Here is an 8266-nt window from a genome sequence, read left to right on the forward strand (position 1 = left end):
GGACATATTTCTCCTTCTGGCGCCCTCCGGGTTCACTGAGGCTGGAGCCAGTGACCTGAAGATGCAGGGCTCTGGAAGGAACAGAGGCACTGAATGCTGCTTTCCTCTCCGTTTGGACTTAGGAGCCGCTAGGAGTAATTCTGATCAAATTGTCACACATTAGGAAACAGGAGTCGCTTAAAAAGCATCTGAGATTACCTCAGATAATTTGTTAAAATTACCTTACACCTGATTTTTTTCCCTTTACATTATACCTCTTTGATATTGTCTCAAGGGAAAAAAATATCAGCATGTGTCACTGACTGGCACTTATTTGCCACAAAAAGATTGTTCCCCTGAGCTTCTTGCATTTATCTGATAATCACCGGCAACGTCCTCCTTTCTGTGATGTTCTCTCCTCACCTCTGTCTCTGCCATGAGGAGCCATACAACGCCTTGAGATTGTCAGCCAAAAGATGTTCTTGAAAAGCTGAGTTATGATGTTTTCCGTCGTTGTCGTTTAATGTATTCAAAAAGTCATTCTTCTCTAGTTGCTATATGTGTGCCCTGTTTAAGAAATTCCTTCTTTTTCTTTGTTTCTCTGCTTAGGGATTTGGTACTATTTTGGTATCTGATCATGTAGATCTTCTCTTTGGTTCTCCTTTCTTTCTGCAGGCGTCTTTGCTCTTAGTTCCTCAGGTTCCCTGGTGTCATTTCCCTCTTCTCTTCGATTTTCAAATAATTATTTAAGAATATTATAGAAAGATCTTGTATTTAATGTATCTTAGAGACCGAGTCGTGATGAAGTGGGGGATTACTACAGTACTTCCAATGGAACCACAGTTAATTCACCATCATTATTTCACAACTGACTTAAGTATCAGAAGAAAAGCAGGTTGGAAGGAGGAGCCAAGCCTTTTGTTTCAAGTCAGTTAACTCAGAAAGAAAGAAATATTAAAATGATTCAACATGAATGGGCAAGTGTTTAAGATGCTATATGCTTGGAATTTTGTGATGTAAAATGGCTCTCTTTGGCCACTAATCAAAATAAATCTTTAAAATCCCCAGAATTTAAAATCTTTCATGAAAATGAGCTCTTGATTTTGAACAACCTTTCTGCTCATGAAAAATTACAAACACACAGCTCATAAAGATAAATGAGAAACTCACGAAAGCTTTGTGGGATAGATTTTATAACAATATAAAGATTGCTGCTAATCTACTTTGCAGCCAAATAAATCAGAAACTGAAGACTCCGTTTACTGTTTCAACCAGTGGTCTTCAACATTTTTGGACCTAATTTCCTTTTGAGGCTCTCATGAAAATACTGTTCCTCCTCTTAGAAAAGTGCTTGCATACATACACACATTCACCGGAAATTTTTCACATAATTTCAAGGGGATTATGGGCTCTTCAGGGACCTTAGGTTATCCCCTGGAAGTGTTTTTTGTAATCTCAGAAAGCTTTTGCCCTTATAATTTAAAAGAAAATATTTTCCTTCAGAATAGAACCATTGAATTTTGAATAGGAAAAGACCAAAACTCCCATGATTTACAGATAAGAAAATTGAGTTCCCCATTGTTAAAAGATTTTCACAAATGTGTTCACCTATTTAGTAGCAGAACCAATGGGAAAATAGGTTCTGGTGTTCTCACCGACCACCTTCCCTACCCCCATCCCGCATCAATTTAGACGTTGCATGGTTTGAATTTCAAAAGAAAAATCTGTTTAGTATTAGAAACAAAATAACAAGAGTATTTTGTCCTTAGCCATTTTGCATAGAGTTTGGGAAGTTGCATTTCGTCTCAAAGAGTTTTTATTAACATGCCCTTCTACTCCGAACTATGTGTCCAATCATGCTAAAAGAGAAACAATGCCTTTCTCACTTTGTTGAGCTCTGTTAGAGCATCAGGGTTTTGGTGCTACAGCTGGGCTTGCTAGTAGCTCTCTCCATCCCTTGCCAGGTTGTCCTGGGAGTGAGACACAGGGAAATGAGCTTCCATATGCTCAGATTTACCCTCCCATCATACAGCCAGCCTTTGGTCACTGGACCAGCTTTCCTCTCACTAGTCTGGCCAAGTACAGCTGAATCCTAGTGACACCCTGCTTAAACTCAAGTGAAGATCCTTTTCCTCTCCCCTTTCTACTCACACACCCACATACACACACACACACACACACACACACACACACACACACACACACACACACCCCTGTTTTTAAGGTACACTTTGGAACAAAACAGTGTGAATGTTGCTATGTTTCCCTTTAAAGCATCCTGCTTTCCACAAGCCATTCCTTTCAACTGACTTCCAAATGGTTTGATGCTCTAACAAAATGCTCTCTATACTTGATCAAAGTGCCTGTCTTGGAAATAGTATTGGTTTTTAGAATAGTGTATTTTTTTCACCAGGCATGGTGGCTCAAGCCTATAATCCCAGCACTTTGGGAGGCCAAGGTGAGTGGATCACGAGGTCAGGAGTTCGAGACTCAGCCTGGCCAACATGGTGAAACCCCATCTCTACTAAAAATACAAAAAAATTAGCCTGACATGTTGGCGCCTGCCTGTAATCCCAGCTGCTTGGGAGGCTGGGGCAGGAGAATCGCTTGAACCCAGGAGGCGGCGGTTGCTGTGAGCCAAGATCGCCCCACTGCACTCCAGAGCTTGGGCAACAGAGCGAGACTCCATCTAAAATAGCGTATTTTTTTCAATGAGCTATTCCTATTCTATTGCATGTGCTTCTTTTCTCACTTAGCTGAAAATAAAGCCACAGCCTTTCAGCTACAGATTCAATGCAAGGAAGGGCGTTAACTACTTGGAGGTGATTATTACGGGTGGTGACTTAGATTGTTTATAAAAGGAAGGCAAAGAATGAATTGACTTCTCAAACTATTTATGTTTTCATTCAACGATTTCATTTTGTGCTTAACATGCAAGTGCTTAGAAGAGCCAGATTTGTTTACTCGTTACTAACTAGCTGTCAGATTTTTAGACAAATGTTTTACTCTTTCTAGTTCTTATCTTTCTCCTTTGTAAAATGAAAGGATAGTACTAAGTTATCTCTAATATCCCTTTTAGGTTTATCTGTCATTCTGTGATATTTTAAAATCTTTAAATTAACTGGTTTATGGATAAAACAGGACATTTTTATTTGAATCTTCAATATATTTAAAGTACTGTTATATCTAAAGTTCATACATACCTAATGTAATAAAGAAGTCATATTTTATTAAACCACTGGTACTGCTATTTTTTCTGCAGTGTGTTGTACTAATAATGTTACATTAATCATGTAGAAAGCAACCTTTTTCTGGTTTAACGGGATTAAAATTAAAAGTGTGCGCTGAACAACCCATTTCAAATTTACTAAAACAATTTCTCATTTTTATTTAAGTTTTGTTGACTAAACAGAACCTAGACAACCCTTTAAAATGATTTTCCTACATTTTAAACTAATGACTTATCACAAGTGTTTTGAGTTTTCTTTTTGTTACCTATTTAGCTTCATTCCCATTGGTAAACATTGATTTGTTCCTCATTTTGAATGAAGCAGAAATTAACGAGGCGGTTTCTGCCTCACAATAACAAGTTAAAATTATAGCACTTTATCATGTCAGCACAGCTTTAAACACTAGGAATACCAGTGCCATTAGCACAGTTCCCAAAATAGTGCAGAAGTTTGCTAGTGAAGAGAAAAATTACACAGTATATTTCTGCTAAAGATTAAGAAAATTAAAATTATTTATTTAGATATTCACAATATGTGACATTCTCTCTATCCCATATTTATGTTGCTAGTGAAAGTGTTTGTTTCCATTATGTGAATTTGTTTAAAGTGGATTTGTTTTTTGTTTTGTGTTTGTTTTGAGACAAGGTCTCACTCTGTCACCCAGGCTGGAATGCATTGTTATGATCTCAGGTCCCTGCAGCCTTGACTTCGCCTGTTCCAGTGATCCTCCTACCCCAGCCTCTGGAGTAGCTGGAACCACAGGTGCATACCACCACACCTGGCTAATTTTTGTATTTTTAGTAGAGACAGGGTTTTGCCATGTTGATCAGGCTGGTCTCGAACTCCTGAGTTCAAGCAATCCACTCCTTTCAGCCTCCCAAAGTGCTGTGATTGCAGGTGTGAGCCACTGTATTGGGCTATTTGGTCTGTTAGGTGTTTTTTTTTTTTTTTTAGACAGAGTTTCACTCTATCACCCAGGCTGGAGTGTAGTGATGCAATCTCGGAGCTGACTGCAGTCTCTGCCTCCCAGGTTCAAGTGATTCTCCTGCCTCAGCCTTCTGAATAGCTGAGATTACAGGCATGAGCCACCACACCTGGTTAACTTTTTGTATTTTTAGTAGAGATCGGTTTCACCATGTTGATCAGGTTGGTCTTGAACTCCTGACCTCAAGTGATCCACCTGCCTTGGCCTCCCAAAGTGCTGGAATTACAGATGTGAACCACCACGCCCAGACTATTTGGCTTGTTTTTAACAACGTTTTCCTTAAACACTTAATTCCGATGATTTTTTATCCCCCTTCTTGTTTTTTATCTTAGACTTTCTGAATTAATACCTTACCTGTAATTTGTGTGGCATTCCATGATTTACAAATAGCACTTTCACAGGACAAAGCCATATGCATACAAGTAACTAAGGCGGCGCTTGCCTCAAACATAAAGGTTTAGACTATAACACTATTTATTATTATTTTTTATTTATTTATTTTTTTTTTGAGGTGGAGTCTCACTCTGTCGCCCAGGCTGGAGTGCAATGGCTGGATCTCAGCTCACTGCAAGCTCCGCCTCCCGGGTTTACGCCATTCTCCTACCTCAGCCTCCCCAGTAGCTGGGACTACAGGCACCCGCCACCTCGCCTGGCTAGTTTTTTGTATTTTTAGTAGAGACGGGGTTTCACCAGGTTAGCCAGGATGGTCTCGATCTCCTGACCTCGTGATCCGCCCGTCTCGGCCTCCCAAAGTGCTGGGATTATAGGCTTGAGCCACTGCGCCCGGCCGTTATAACACTATTTATTTTTTTTAAAAAACCTATGTTCTAAACTATAAAATTGCCCATTAAGCTTAAAAAACTCAATGTTTAGAAGAATTATTTGTGTTCTGTTCATCACACCTAAATTATAGTAGTAATATTGGGCCTTAGAAATGAAGTAAAACTCAGTTTGAGAAATACATAAGAAACCTTAAGAATTTAAAACTTTCTCAGTTCCCCTACACAGTGTTTGCTATATTAGCAGAAAATACTGTCACCAAAAATATGCTAAAATGAGAGGTGGCTATCATCTGGCTAGGAACAGATTAGGAATTGGATTATTACTGAGGAAACACTGCTTAGCCCTTATTATATCACTTTCAAAGTAAAAAGAAAATGTGTTTGTAGGAGCTGTGTGTGTGTGTGTGTGTGTGTGTGTGTGTAGGTGTGAAGGGAGGGGAAATTGGAATTGAAAATCAGAATGAAAATAAGGTTTTCTATCCTTGACCCAGGAGAATGGAGTTCTTGTTCATTGCTCAGCACCAAGAGGAATTCTTAGTTCAATAGGCAATAAAACTGCATATATTACTGTAAACCCTAGGTTAGAATATTCTAAAAGACGTGGGTTCTAGTTTTTTAAATTTTGTGATACGTTTTATTTTGATATAATGTCAAAATCACTACTGGTTTGGAGTGGAACAAAAAAGGAAGGGAGTGGGTAAAGAAAAGGTCTGTTTTCAATGTGTTTTGAATACATGTTTTAAAAGAATAGTTATTTCCTGGTTAATAGTATAGCAGATCTTTTGGAATTTTTTTATAGGCTTAAAGTCAAATACATTTTCAAATACACATTAGATAACAGAAGAATGATTCTGGCTGCTCTTAAGTAAAAGTTTTTGTTCTGAACTACAATCATATTATAGTACTTTAAGCCAGCATTTCTATTCAAGTGTATTTTTCTGAGGTCACCAGGCATATCTAATGCACAGTGTGGCTAAATGTCTATTTGACTGGAGCAGTTGGATTTCTGCCAGATTTAGTTTTCAAGAGGGTATAAGTAGATTTGGCTACAAATCAAATCTCCCTAACATGGCCATGGTTTTTTTGGTTAACGTGGGTGTTCACAATAAGAATGACTTATTCAAGTTGATTACATTGTGAGTTATAAATCAGGAAAATAGCTATGAACTCTGGATGAGACTTACACAATCTCTAATTAGAAAACAGAACTGAAAAACAGGACAAGTGAAATTCCATGATTAAAATCACAATCTGGATTGGAAACTCGTCTACTGCTGTGATGGAGTTTTCATAAAGCTCTTTTGTATTCTGTTGTAAAATAGGACCTGTGTCAGATATTTGAGACAATGCACATATTTAAAATCATCCATCCATCCTTCATCCATTCAACAAGTATTTGCTGAGTACCTATGATATTTCAGGCATCATGCTAGCTTCTGGCAAAGAAGCAAAAGATGAATCAAACATGTATCCAGATCTTAAAAAAAAAAATAGTCTCTGGGGAAAATGGGACAATGACAGAGGCCATAACAGGAGCACAGATTAAATTTTGTGGGAGTTCAGAAAAGAGAAAGATGATTTCTAGCTGATGAAATAGGTAAAATGTTCATGACAGATGAAGCTGTGCTTTGAGGTCTGAACAGGAATTAGGCAAACAGAAAAGAGAAAAAGGGAAATGGAGTTTAGGCAAGAGGAGAGAGCATGAGGAAAGTCTGAGACTTTCTAGTGAAAGTCAGAACATGAGGAAAATCATGAGAGAAAATTTGCTGGCAGGACAGTTTGTAGCAAAGGACTCGTGAGAGGAAGAAATGGAAGAAGAGGCTACACAGGCAAGTTTGAGGACAGACATAGAAGGCCAGCCTGTTGAGTTGATGCTTATTACGTTGTCTGAAGCCTGCTTTCTACAAGTACTTAAGGCAAATAGGAATTTGGATTCATGTAAAACTCTGGCCTCAGATTATTTGTAGTGCCCTATTTTCCAGTAACACATTTTTGAGTTACAGTAAAACTGTCGAATACACACACACACACACACACACACACACACACACACACTTGCCATTATTGTAAGCTAATAACTTAAGGCACAATATACCCTTGAGATTAAGCTCATCATTTCATCTGCTACTTCCCTGGGACTTCTAGAATGCCACAGTCATCTTGAAAAAACACTGGTCAGAAAGACTTGGATCTGAATCTTGGCTTCAACTCTCACTACCTATGTGATTTGGAGAATGCTTAAACTTTTCTGGATTTCAGTTTCTTCTTCTGCAAAATAAGGGTACCTTCTGTATCAGTTTGCAATATTTTGGTTGCAACTGATGGAAAATTTAACTCAAATTGGCTTTGAATTAAATGAACAAAGAGAATTTGTTTGTTCTGTAATGGGAAAGAATAGAGTCAAGGTGAGTTTCAGGGGAGGCTGATCCAGCTGTGCAAAGAATGTCCCCAAGGACTTAGTTTCTTCATTTCTGTAGTCACTGTATCATATACCACAGGGCATCCCACTCATGGCATCTCCAGACTCTCCCCTTTTGGTAGAAGAATGGCTTCAGAGCTTCTAGACATCATATAGTCCCACCTCTCCATCCAAGGGAAGAGAGTTGTGCATACATCTTGGAATCTTTCTCTCTCTCTCGCTCTCTCTCTGTCTCTCTCATTGGCCTGAATTGGGTTGTGTGCCCATCCATGACTCATCACTGTGGCCAGGGGGAAGAGGTAAGTGCAAGCCAATCACGAGTCACCCTGAACCTGAGGGGAATAATCTCAAACCACATGGCTGAGGTGAATTTCCTGTAGAAATACCAGGCAACAGCTAGAAGAACGGAAAAGGAACTAGGCAGGCAACTAGCACATGTCTGCTTCTAGGGTCAGTCTGAGGAGTAAAAGCACAGAGCGGACAGTCAACGAATATTTTTCTTCCTCGCTCCATGTGGGTTATCTTCCTCAGTATTCAGTAAAAGCCAGTTTCTTATAAAGTCTTAAATATTTTCATTTATCTTTTGTTTACTTATTTTTTCAGAGACAGAGTCTCACTCTGTCACCCGGGCTGGAGTGCAGTGGCACAATCATAGCTCACTGTAGCCTCACACTCCTAGGCTCAAGTGATCCTCCCGCTTCAGCCTCCCGAGTAACTGGGACTACAGACGTGAGACACCACCACACTCAGCTTCAAGTCCTCTTTTTATGAAACAATCTCTTGAAATGCCAGAGCAGTGTCCTTCTCCTTTAACCCCATAAGTATTTGCTTCCCAGACTATATACAGTCATGGCAGCATCACCAACACAAC

The sequence above is a fragment of the Macaca fascicularis genome, chromosome 12 (assembly GCF_037993035.2).
Source record: "Macaca fascicularis isolate 582-1 chromosome 12, T2T-MFA8v1.1".
Lineage (NCBI taxonomy): Eukaryota > Metazoa > Chordata > Mammalia > Primates > Cercopithecidae > Macaca > Macaca fascicularis.